At 39.8% G+C, this 13,647-nt stretch overlaps 1 protein-coding gene and 1 non-coding gene across 2 annotated transcripts in view; one reads left to right on the forward strand and one right to left on the reverse strand.

Annotated features, from left to right (window-relative positions):
* The window catches only part of TFCP2L1 (transcription factor CP2 like 1), an 81,660-nt gene that overhangs the window by 12,177 nt on the left and 55,836 nt on the right, over nucleotides 1–13,647 (forward strand). The gene's annotated exons all lie outside the window — the stretch shown is intronic.
* Nucleotides 13,077–13,182, reverse strand: LOC111752478 (U6 spliceosomal RNA). Its single transcript, XR_002787398.2, has one exon. It is a non-coding gene; the product is annotated as a U6 spliceosomal RNA (small nuclear RNA).

A 13,647-nucleotide genomic window follows, 5' to 3' on the forward strand; every position in this document is an offset into this window, starting at 1 on the left:
GACAGGCTTCTAATTGCTGCTGTTCTGTACCTCTTCCTTTCCTTTCTTTCCTTGGGCCAAGAGAGCTGGACCTTGAAAACAAAGCATCATCACTCTTTCACTCTTGGGTCTATGCTTTGCCGGTGGAGGACCTCTCTTGTGCCCAGCTCAGGTGATCTGTGCTGTGGTGGATTCAGGAGGTTTTTTTTCTAATGATTTATTTTTGTTGTTGTCGTTAAGACTATATGCAGCGGAACATACACCAATTCAACAGTTTCTACGTGTACAATTCAGTGACATTATTACATTCTTCAAATTGTGCAGCCATTCTCACCCTCCTTTCCTGAGTTGTTCCTCCCCCATTAAAGTTAACTCACTGCCCTCTATGGTTCCTATCTAATCTTTTGAGTTGCTGTTGTTAATTTGATCCCATATAGATAGTTTTTAAAAGAGCACAATGCTCAAGGCAGACATTCTTTATTCATAGTGACCCTATGGGACAGAGTAGGACTGCCCTGTAGGGTTTACAAGGAGTGGCTGGTGGATTCAAACTGCTGACCTTTTGGTTAGCACCAAGCTCTTAACCACTGTGCCACCAGGGCTCCAATTCTTTACTAGTTAAGATAAATTATTGTTTGGTTTTAAGAAGACTTCAGGGGATAGTTTTGGTTGAAGGTTTAAAGATTATTTCCGGGCAGTAGTTTTGGGAGTTCATCCAGCCTCCATGGCTCCAGAAAGTCTAGAGTCTATAATAATTTGAAATTCTATTCTGCATTTTCCCCCTTTTGATCAGGATTTGGCTATAGAATCTTTGATCAACTTTTCAATAATGGTAGTTGAGCACCATCCAGTTCTGGTCTTGTGGCAAAGGCAGTAGTTGCTGTTGTTTCTGACTCCTTCCTCTGTTGCTCCAGATGAATAGAGACCAATTGTTTTACCTCAGATGGCTGCTTGCAAGCTTCTAAGACACCAGGCATTAAGCAACAAACTAGGAGATAGAACAGAAGCAAGCGACAAAGGGGGAGGTAGAACAGAAACACTAAACATGTTATTAGGCCGGTTACCTGGGATGTCTGATGAAAGCATGAGCCTAAACCTTCAAACCAAGAAACGAAATCCCATGACTTGTTTGGTTGTACATAAGCAGCCTCAACAGCTACTTTATTTTTTGTCATTGTTGTAAATATATCTGTCAAACAAATTTTGCCAATTCAGCTTTTCTTTTTTTTAATTTTTATTGTGCTTTAAGTGAAAGTTTACAAATCAAGTCAGCCTTTCATTCAAAAATTTATATACACCTTGCTTTATATACTCCTAGTAGCACTCCCACTAATGAGACAACACACTCCTCTCCACCCTGTATTTCCATGTCCATTCAGCCAGCTTCTGTCCCCCTCTGCCTTCTCATCTCCCCTCCGGACAGGAGCTGCCCAAATAGTCTCATACATATACTTGATCCAAGAAGCTCACTCCTCACCAGTATCATTTACTACCTTACAGTCCAGTCCAATCCCTGTCTGAAGAGTTGGCTTTGGGAATGGTTCCTGTCCTGGGCCAACAGAAGGTCTGGGGGCCATGACCACTGGGGTCCTTCTAGTCTCAGCCAGACCATTAAGTCTGATCTTTTTACAAGAATTTGAGGTCTGTATCCCACTGCTCTCCTGCTCCTTCAGAGGTTCTCTGTTGTGTCCCCTGTGTGGGCAGTCATTGGTTGTAGCCGGGCACCATCTAGTTCTTCTGGTCTCAGGCTGATGTAGTCTCTTATTTTTGTGACCCTTTCTGTCTCTTGGGCTCATAATTACCTTGTATCTTTGGTGTTCTTCATTCTCCTTTGTTCCAGGTGGGTTGAGAAGAATTGATGCATCTTAGATGGCTGCTTGCTAGCGTTTAAGACCCCAGATGCCACTCTCCAATGTGGGATGCAGAATGTTTTCTTAATAGATTTTATTATGCCAGTGGACCTAGATGTCCCCTGCAACCATGGTCCCCAAACCCCCACCCCACTAGACTGGCCTTCAAAGTGTTTTGTTTATTCAGGAAACTTCTTTGGTTTTGGTTTAGTCCAGTTGTGCTGACCTCTCCTGTATTGTGTGTTGTCTTTCCCTTCACCTAAATTAGTTCTTGTCTACTACCTAATTAGTGAAAACCCCCCTCCCTCCCTCCTTCCCTACACTTGTAACCATCAAAGGATGTTTTCTTTGTTTAAACTATTTCTTGAGTTCTTGTAATAGTGGTCTCATATATTTGTCCTTTTGCAACTGATTAATTTCACTCAGCATAATGCCTTCCAGATTCCTCCATGTTGTGAAATGTTTCATGGATTCATCATTGTTTTTTATTGATATGTAGTATTCCATTGTGTGAATATACCATAATTTATTTATCCATTCTTCCATTGATGGGCACCTTGGTTGCTTCCATCTTTTTGCTATTGTAAACAGTGCTCTAGTGAACTTGGCTATGCATGTATCTGTTTGTGTAAAGGCTCTTATTTCTCTAGGATATATTCCAAGGAGTGGGATTGCTGGATCGTATGGTAGTTCTATTTCTAGCTTTTTAAGGAAGCACCAAATCGATTTCCATAGTGGTTATACCATTTTGCATTCCCACCAGCAGTATATAAGTGTTCCAATCTCTCCACAGCCTCTCCCACATTTATTATTTTGTGTGTTTTGGATTAATGCCAGCCTTGTTGGAGTGAGATGGAATCCCATTGTAGTTTTGATCTGCATTTCTCTAATGGCTAATGATCGTGAGCATTTCCTCATGTATCTGTTAGCTACCTGAATGTCTTCTTTAGTGAAGTGCCTGTTCATAACCTTTGCCCATTTTTTAAATTGGGTTATGTGTCTTTTTGTAGTTGAGTTTTTACAGTATCATGTAGATTTTAGAGACCAGATGCCGAATGGGAAATGTCAAAGCTAAAAACTTTTTCCCAGTGTGTAGGTAATCTTTTTACTCTTTTGGTGAAGTCTTAGGTGTTTGATTTTTAGAAGCTCCCAGCTATCCAGTTTCTCTTCTTGTGTTTGTGCATTGTTAGTAATGTTTTCTATACTGTTTATGGCTGTATTAGGGCTCCTAGCATTGTCCCTGTTTTTTCTTCCATGATCTTTATTGTTTTAGATTTTATATTTGGGCCTTTGATCCATTTTGAGTTCGTTTTTGTGCATGGTGTGAGGTATGGATATTGTTTCATTTTTTTTTTGCTGATGGATATCCAGTTATGCCAGCAGCTTTTGTTAAAGAGACTATCTTTTCCCCATTGGACAGACTTTGGGCCTTTGTCAAATATCAGCTGCTCGTGTGGATGGATTTATGTCTGGATTCTCAGTTCTGTTCCATTGGTCTATGTATCTGTTGTTGTACCAGTACCAGGCTGTTTTGATTACTGTGGTGATTTAATAGGTTCTAAAATCAGGCAGCATAAGGCCTCCCACTTTGTTCTTTTTCTTTACTTATCCAGGGCCTCTTTCCCTTGCATATGAAGTTGGTGATTTGTTTTTCCATCTCATTAAAAAATGTCATTGGAATTTGGATCAGAATTGCATTGTATATATAGATCACTTTTGGTAGAATACACATTTTTACAATGTTAAGTCTTCTGCCAATTCAGCTTTTACAGGTTTACTTTATTGATAACTCTTACAGTAATAGACTGTGCAGCCCTACCTTAATCAATTCTATTTTTCCATCACCATAAACTGAAACTCAGTACTCCATGAGCAATAAGCCCCCTCACCTCCTCACTTCTGCCCCTGGTACCCACTAATAAACTTTGGTCTCTTTTCATTTGCCTATTCTTATCTTTTTATATAAGTGAGGTCATGCAATATTTGTCCTTTTGTGATTGACTTGTTCTCTCAGCATAATGTCCTCAAGCTCCATGCATACTTTAGCATGTATCGAGGCGTCATTTCTTCTACTGAGTAGTATGCCATTGTATGTATGTACCACATTTTGTTTATCCAGTCATCTGTTGATGGGCATTTAGGTTGTTTCCTCCTTTTGGTTATTGTGGATAGTGCTGCAGTGAACATTCATGTATAAGTCTCTGTATGAGTCTCTGCTTTCAAGCCTTTTGGGTCTATACCTAGGAGTGGATTACTGGATAACAGGGTAGTTCTATTTTTAGTTTTCTGAGGAAGCGCCACATTGTGTTCCAAAATGGCTGTACCATTTTGCATTCCCAGCTGCAATACATAAGGCTTCCAATTTTCCCATATCCTCACCAACAGTTGTTATTTTCTTTTTTTTTTAAATCTTAGCCGTCGCAAAACTCGGTAACTAAACATATTGCTGTCAAGTCGGCTCCAATTCATAGAGACCCTATGAGGACAGAGTAGAACTACCCCATAGAGTTTTCAAGGAGTGCCTGGAGGAATCAAACTGCCCTCCCTTTGGTTAGCAGCTGCAGCACTTAACTACTATGCCACCACGGTTTCCTAGCCATCCTAGCGGGAGTGAAATAATATCTTATTGTGGTTTTGATTTGCATCTCTCTGATGATTAATGACTCTGAGCACCTTTTCATGTGCTTGATGGTCATTTGAATGTCTTTTCAAGTCCTTTGCCCATTTTATGATTGGGTTATTTATCTTCTTTTTGTTAAATTGTCAGAAGCTTTATATATATGGTGATTACTAGATTCTTGTTGGATATATGGCTTCCAAAGATATTCCCCCAGTCGGTAACTTGTCTTTTCACTTTTTTGGTAAAGTCTTTTGACGAACAGAAATTTTAAATTTCTATGAGCTCTCATTTATTTATTTTGTCTTTTGCTGTTTGAGCTTTTGTTATTATATTACATAATCTATTGTTAAAAGCTAGGCCTGATGATGTTGCCCCTGTTTTTTCTTCTAAGAATTTTATGGTTTTAGTCTTCACATTTAGGTCTTTAATCCATTTCAAATTTCTTTTTGGTGTGTATGGTGTGAGGCATGGATTCTGTTTCATTTTTCAGCATGTGGAAATCCAATTTTCCCAATACCATTTATTGAAGAAACTCTTCTTTCCCCATCAAATGGACTTAACGCCCTTGTCAAAAATCAGTTGACAACAGATGTGTGGGTTTATTCCTGGATTCTCAACTCTATTGCTTTGGTCTTTGTGTCTTTCATTATACCAGTATCAGGCTGTTCTGATTACTGTAGCTGTGTAGTATGTTTTAAAATCAGGAAGTGTGAGTCTTCCTATTTTGTTTTTCTCTTTCAGTATTGTTTTAGCTATTCTGGGCTTCTTGCCATTCCACGTAAATTTCAGGATTGGTTTTTCCATTTCTGTAAAGACGGCTGTTGGAATTTTGGTCAGGATTATATTGACTCTTTTAGGGTCACTGTGAGTCGGAATTGACTCGACAGCAGTGGGTTTGGTTTTGGGATAGATCCCTTTGGGTAGAATTGACATCTTAACAAGGCTAAGTTATTGTCGGGGATAATGTTTTGTGTTATTTCAGTCTTTTTAAATTTATCCAGACTTGGCTTTGTGACCTAACATATAGTCTATCCTGGAGAATGATCCATGTGCATTTGAGTAGAATGTATATTGTGCTGTCATTGGGTGGAGTGTTCTATATGTCTGTTAGGTCTAGTTGGTTTATAGTGTTATTCAGGTTTTCTGCTTCCTTTTTGATCTTCTTTATATATGTTCTGTCCACTTTTGAAAGTGGTATATTGAAGTCACCAAGTATTATTATAGTACTATTTTTCCCTTCAATTCTATGAATGTTTGCTTTATATATTTAGGTGCTCCAATGTTGAGTGCATATATATTTATGATTGTTAAATCTTCTTGATTAATTGACCCTTTTATCACTATATAATGTCCATCCTTATCTCTTCCAACAGATTTTGTCTTAAAGTCTACTGTTTCTGATATTAAGATTGCCACCCCAGTTCTCTTTTGGTTATCATGGTTCTCTATTTGGTTTTGTATGGAATATTCTTTTCCATTCTTTCACTTTTAACCTGTTTGTGTCCTTGGGTCTAAGGTGTGTCTCTTGTAAATAGCATATATTTTGATCATGGTTTTCTTTCTTTTTTTTTAAATCCATTCTGCCACTCTCTGCCTTTTTATCGGAGCATTTTGTCCATTTACATTCACTGTAATTACCGATAAGAAGTGACTTACTTCTGTCATTTTATTTATTTATTTATTTTTGTTTTTGGGGTGTCTTAAGCCTTCATTGTCTTTGTCCTTTATACTGCTTGATTTTGTGTTTTGTTGGATTATTGCAGTGAGTCATTTGGATGCCCTTCTCCTTTGTTTTTGTGTATTTTTTTAAAGATATTTTCTTAGTGGTTTCCATGAGTATTACATTTAACAACTTGTATTTATAACATCCTAGGGTAAGTTGGTATCAACTTAACTTCAGTAACATACAAACAATTCTATATCTATACCATTCCTCTCCCCCCTTCTGTTATTCTTATCATTAATTACATATTTATATTTCATGTGCCCTGTAACATAGTTTTATCCTTTATTTTTATATATTTGTTATGAAAAAACACAAAGGTCAAAACAATTAGAATTATCAAACATAAATACCTTATTACTAGCTCTTATACTTGTCTGTGTAATTCCTTTTATTAGAGATCTTTCTTTTTTATGCCTGGTCTTGAATTACTTTTTAGTGTCTTTGCAGAACTCCTGTTAGTATTTTTTATAGGCCAGTCTGGTGGATATGAGCTCTCTCAGCTTCTGTTTTTCCGGGAATGTTTTAATTTCACCCTCATTCTTTTAAAAAAATTTTTTTTTTGTGCTTTAAGTGAAAGTTTGCAAGTCAGTCTGTCATACAAAAATTTATAAACACCTTACTACATACTCCTAATTGCTCTCCCCCTAATGAGACAGCACACTCCTTCCCCCCACTCTTTTCGTGTCTATTTGGCCAGCTTCTGACCCCCTCTACCCTCTCATCTCCTCTTCAGACAGGAGATGCCAACATAGTCTTATATGTCTACTTGATCCAAAAAGCTCATTCCTCACCAGTATCATTTTCTTTCCCATAGTCCAGTCCAATCCCTGTCTGAAGAGTTGGCTTTGGGAATGGTTCCTCTCTTGGGCTAACAGAAGGCCTGGGGACCATGACCTCCGGGGTCTTTCTAGTCTCAGTCAGACCATTAAGTGTGGTCTTTTTATGAGAACTTGTTCACCCTCATTCTTGAAGGACAGTTGTGCTGGGTATAGTATTCTTGGTTGACAGTTGTTTTCTTTCAGCGTTTTAAATACAGCATTCCATTGTCTTCTGGGCTCCAATGAGGAATCGGCCTTTATTTTATTGGGTATCCTTTGTATGTGACTGTTTGCTTCTTTCTCACTGCTTTCAGGATTCTCTTTATCTTTACTTTTTGAGAGCCTAACTATGATGTGTCTTGTTGTAGATCTCTTTGGATTTATTCTGGTTGGGGTTCTTTGAACTTATTGGAGTTGTAGATACATGTCCTTCATCAGACTGAGGATATTTTCTGTCATTAGTTCTTCAAATATTCTTTCTGTTTATGTTTTGAAATTTTAAAACAGCTTTTTGAGATTGTGCTCACATACAGTCCACCCATTTAAAGTATATAGTTCAATGGTTTTGTGCAACCATCCCAACAATCTAATTTTAGAACATATTAGTCCCTCCCTATAAGAAACCTCATACATATTAGTAGTCAATCCCCATTTTCCCTTTACCTACCCATTCCCACAGCCCAAATCAACCAGTAATCTCTTAGACATTTTATATAAATCATAAAATGGTAAATCATATAAAATGTGATCCTTTGTGACTGACTTTTTTCAGTATCATGTTTTCAGTGTTTCTCCATGTTGTAGCATATATCAGTACTTCATTTTTTAAAATTGCTGAATAAAATTCCATTGTGTGTACATATACATCTTATTTATCCACTCTTTGGTTGATGGACATTTTGGTCATTTCCACTTTTTGGCAATTACGAATAATGCTGTTGTGAACATTTGTTTACAGGTGTTTGTGTGGACATACGTTTCTGTTTCTGTTGGGTATATACCCCGGAGTGCAATTACTGGGTAATATGGAAATTCTGTTTTAACTTTTTGAGGAACTGCCAGGATGTTTACCAAAGCAGCCGTACCATTTTACATTTCTACCAGCAGTGTATGAGTGTTCTGTTTTCTCCACTTCCTTGTCAGCATTTGTTATTTTCCATCTTTTGGATTCTAGCCATCCTAATGAAAACAAAGTGGTGTCTCATGGTGGTTTTGATTTGCATTAGCCCTAAAAAAAAAGAAAAAAAAATTTTTTTTTTTTTAATGGCTAATGATGCTGGGTGTCTTTTCATGGGTTTATTGGCAATACATATATCTTCTTTGGAGAAATGTCTTCAGTTCCTTTGCCAATTTTCAGTTAGGTTATTTGTCTTTTATTATTGATTTGTATGGTTCTTTTATATTCTAGATATAGATGCCTTATTAGGTACATTATTTTTAATTTTTTTTCTCATTCTGTGGGTTGTCTTCAAAAAATTTTTTTTCACTTTTTTAAAATAAACTTTTAATTTTAGATTGTATTTAGATTTATAGAAAAGTTGCAAAGATAGTGCAGAAATTCCCATATACCCTGTACCCCCCCCCCCAAAAAAAAACCAAACGTATTGCCGTCGAGTTGATTCCGACTCATAGTGACCCTATAGGACAGAGTAGAACCGCCCCATAGAGTTTCCAAGGAGTGTTTGGTGGATTCGAACTGCCAACTTTTCGGTTAGCAGCCATAGCTCTTAACCACTATACTGCCAGGGTTTCTACCCCATACCCAGTTTCCTTTATTATTAACATCTTATATTAGTATGGTATGCTTGTCACAATAATGAAGCAGTATTGATACATTATTATTTACTAAAGCTTGTACTTTATTCAGAGCTCCTTAGTTTTTACCTTATATCCTTTATCTCTTCCATGGGTCCATCCAAGGTACTGCATTACATTTAGCTAGTGTAGATTCTAGACTGTGATGTTACTCTGACTTTTTTTGTTTTTGATAATCTTGACAGTTTTGAGGATTACTTGTCAGGTAGTTTGTATAATCTCAGTTGGAATTTATCTGATTTTTTTCTCATGATTTGACTGAGGTTTTGGGTTTTGACAAAGAAGAACACAGAGAGAAAGTGCCATTCTCTTCACATCATAATCAAGAGAACATTATATCCACATTTCTTGTCACTGTTGATTTTGACCTTAATCGCTTGGCTGAGGTGCTGTTTATCAGACTCCCCTCCGTGAATTTACTCTCACCCTGCTGGCCCCCTCCCTTTCTCAGGTGTATTATCTGGAGGAAGTCACATTCGAAGCCCACATCTACAGGATGAGAAGTTTTGTTCCACCTCCTTGACCATGGGTATCTGCATAAATTATCAGGAATTCTTCTGTGTGGGAAATTTGTCTTTTCTGTCCTATTTATTCAGTTGTTAATTTATGTCAGTATATTTTTTTTCTGTTATACTCGTGGATAATTATTTTTTACTTTGGTTTTATAATCTAATACTATGTCATTTATTATGTTCCTCAAATGGTTCCAGTTTTGGCCATTGGGAACTCCTTCTGGGAGGGTTGTAAAACTTTCTTGATGGCATAATTTGCAGCACAAAGTTTTTTAATTTTGATGAAGTCCAATATGTCTATTTTTTTCTTTTGTCTCTGATACTTTTGGTGTTGCATCTAAGAAACTATTGCCCAACCCAAGATCACAAAGATTTATTCCTGTGTTTTCAATCTGCTCTTTTTGTCTCGCTGGTCTAGTGTTCTTTTTCCATCCCTGCTGTCTTCAAATACATGTTGGATTTTATGTCCCATCTCTTATCAGCTGCTTCTTACTACCTGTGTTACTTGGGCACACTACTTAGCTCTGACCTTCTGTTTCTACATGGGGCCAATGGATTAATGAGGGAGATCTGGTGGCTGTCAGCCAGTGGTATTCTAGGAGTATCCTGCTCCTTTCAAAGTAGAGGAAAGCAAGCCTTGGGGAAATGAGAAGATGTGCTTAAGACAACCTGTAGGAACAGACAGAAGCCAGGTCGCCTGCAGTGCCCAGCCTCTCTACCTCCCCCAGTATATCTTCTAACTTCTAAACCCAGAAGCAAAGCTGGGGCTGATGAAACCATATTTTAACAGGTTCGTTGGGCCTTGCACTTAGTATTTGGTATACATTTTTTCCGGCACCTAACTTGTGCTGAGCCTTGGGGATTGGAGGCTAGGTTTTGTTATGCTGGAGAAGCCAGAAAGCAAGTAGAGGAGAGGTAACTTTGCCTGTACAGTCATGTGCTGCATTACGTATGTTCAGGCAACATCCAACAGTATATATGTTTGTGGTCTGGTGTGCATCCTCAGGGGATGCCCACAACTCAAGTCAGCAAGGAGCCTACCCCACCACCCTCCACCTGTGGTAACAGGCACCCCTGCAGCTCCCACCTGCTCTGGAGCACCTAAGTCAGCAGGCATTCCAGGGCTGGGCTGGGGGCAGGGGCACTGGGTTGCTGAGACTACTCCCCTGCTGCCCCTGGGGAGCCTCCCCACTGTGACCTTCACCGGACTACAGGGTGCAAGCCAGATGGGACCCAGCCCAGCACTCACCTGAGGCGTCCTCGGCCCCACTGCACAGCAGCCCGTGGGCCCAAGAGCCCCGCACCCTGTGAACACCCAGGTGTTCCCATCAGGTCCAAATCACATAGCGTCCTTTTCCCAGAACGTATAGTGAATGTTAAGCAACGCATGACTGTATAGGGATATCAGTGGCACGGGAGCATCTGGAAACTTCCAGGTGGAAAACTAACCAGATTCACTTAGCAGACCAGATGCCCTTCCGTAATTGGAATTCCTTGTCTCTGTCATGTGGGATTTTAGGGTCTTCTGTTCAGTAAGAGTGCTGGTCTCTCCCCCTTCACACCCTCCTGTCCTTTACCCCTCTCCCCCATCTATCTCTCCCCAGCTCTGCATATTCCCCATTTGCCTTACCTCCTGAGGCCTTGGGAAGATTCTAAACATTTTTTGCTGATTTTCCAGTTCCCTTATTCCTTGTCTCTTAAAAAGTCCTTTTATCCCTTGCTAGGGCTGAACACACTAAGCCCTGCCTGTGTTACTGCAGAGTCTTCCTAAGGGAGGAGGAGAGAAGATAGACTCATTCTCGCCCACTGTGAGGCTCGCCTCTGCCTGCTTTGCAGAGAGGGGCACTTCCTGTGGGGTTTGCTGAGGTGAAGTCTCACAGCTTCTCCAGGCAGGAGGGTAAAGCTGACCCACCCAGGAGGGAAGCAGTCACTCAGAAGCTTTCATGTTGTTTTCAGGGTGTCTCACCACTTGGGCCATAATCTTTACTGAGTGTCCCAGCATCTTTGTCTTTTTTTATTGTGCTTTAAGTGAAAGTTGACAATTCAAGTCAGTTTCTCATACAAAAACCTATACACACATTGTCATGTGACCCTACTTGCTCTCTCCTCCTCTCCACCCTGTATTTCCCATGTCCATTCAACCAGCTCCTGTCTCCTCTGCCTTCTCATCTTGCCTCTGGACAGGAGCTGCCCACATAGTCTCATGTATCTACTGAAGCTAAGAAGCACGTTCCTCACTAGTATCATTTTATGTCTTATAGCCCAGTCTAGTCTTTGTCTGAAGAGTAGGCTTTGGGAATGGTTTTAGTTTTGGGCTAACAGAGATTCTGGGGGGCCATGTCCTCAGGGGTCCCTCCAGTCTCAGACCATTAAGTCTGGTCTTTTTACTAGAATTTTAGTTCTGCATCCCACTTTTCTCCTGCTCCATCAGGGACTCTCTGTTGTGTTTCCTGTCAGGGCAGTCATTGGTGGTTGCCAGGCACCATCTAGTTCTGCCAGTCTCAGGCTGATGTAGTCTCTGGTTTATGTGGTCCTTTCTGTCTCTTGGGCTCATATTTTCCTTATGTCTTTGGTGTTCTTCATTTTCCTTTGCTCCAGGTGGGTTGGAACCAATTGATGCATCTTTAATGGCTGTTAGCTAGCTTTTAAGACCCCAGACGCCACTCACCAAAGTGGAATGCAGAATGTTTTCTTAATAAACTTTGTTATGCCAACTGACCTAGATGTCCCTGAAATCATCATCCCCAGACACCCACCCCTGCTACTCTGTCCCTCAAAGTGTTTGGTTGTATTCAGGAAACTTCTTTGCTTTTGGTTTAGTCCAGTTGTGCTGACTTCCCCTGTATTGTGTTTTGTCCTTCCTATTACCTAAAATAATTCTTGTCTACTATCTAGTTAGTGAATACCTGTTTCCCTCCCTCCCCACCCTTGTAACCATCAAAGAATATTTTCTTCTGTGTTTAGATCTTTTCTTGAGTTCTTATAATAGTGGTTTCATACAATATTTGTCCTTTTGTGACTAATTTCACTCAGCATAATGCCTTCTAGATTTCTCCATGTTATGAGATATTTCACAGATTCATCGTTGTTCTTTATCATTGTGTAGTATTCCATTGTGTGAGTATACCATAATTTGTTTATCCATTCATCCGTTGGTGGACATTTAGGTTGTTTACATCTTTTTGCTGTTGTAAACAGTGCTGCAGGGAACATGGGTGTGCATATATCTATTTGTGTGAGGGCTCTTATTTCTCTAGGATATATTCCAAGGAGTGGGTTGTATGGTAGTTCTATTTCTAGCTTTTTAAGGAAGGGCCAAATCGATTTCCCAAGTGGTTGTACCATTTTACATTCCCACCAGCAGTGTATAAGTATTTCGGTCTCTCCACAACCTCTCCAACATTTATTATTTTGTGCTTTTTGTGTTAATGCTAGCCTTGTTGAGGTGAGGTGTTATCTCCTTGTAGTTTTGATTTGCACTTCTTTAATGGCTAATGATCGTGAGCATTTCCTCATGTGTCTGTTAGCTTGAATGTCTTTGGTGAAGTACCCGTTCATATTCTTTGCCCATTTTTTAATTGGGTTGTTTGTCTTTTGTTGTTGAGGTGTGGCGGTATGTTATAGATTTTAGAGATTAGACGCTGATCGGATTTGTCATAGCCAATTTTTTTTTTTCCCAGTCTGTAGATCGTCTTTTCACTGTTTTGGTGAAGTGTTTGGATGAGCATAAGTGTTTGATTTTTAGAAACTCCCAGTAAGAATATGGAACACTTCAAGAATTTGCATGTCATCCTTGCACAGGGCCATGCTAATCTTCTCTGTACCATTCCAATTTTATTGTATGTGCTGCTAAAGTGAGCACCCAGCATCTTTTTTCTTAAGGAATATCAGGTTGCAACTGTAGCCTTTCTATAGATGGAGGAAACAGAGGCCGAATGTTCCGAACATGCTGAGGGCGAGGGGCCGTGCCAGGGCCAGAATTGGGCTGGAGCCTCTGTCTCTTCATCTCGCCCATGCTGGCAGGATGCAAGCTGACTTTGTAGCCATGTGACCTTGGATATGTTATTTCATCACTCAATGCCCAGTATCCTTTCTGTAAAATGGGGGTAATCATTCTTACAATAGAACGTCACCAGGGTTAAGTGGGAACCAAGGCAGAGAGCCTAGTACAGTATCTGACACAGTTGAGAGGTTCCACTGGTCATCTTTACACAGGGTTCCATTAGCACTGTGATGTGATGGAGGAGGAATGGGTGGTGGGGGCCTCTACTGGTGATCACTGCTGAACACCTGCTGGCGTCACACAATGCATGTTGTAGCTAGACCT

This window comes from Loxodonta africana, chromosome 6, assembly GCF_030014295.1.
Source record: "Loxodonta africana isolate mLoxAfr1 chromosome 6, mLoxAfr1.hap2, whole genome shotgun sequence".
NCBI lineage: Eukaryota > Metazoa > Chordata > Mammalia > Proboscidea > Elephantidae > Loxodonta > Loxodonta africana.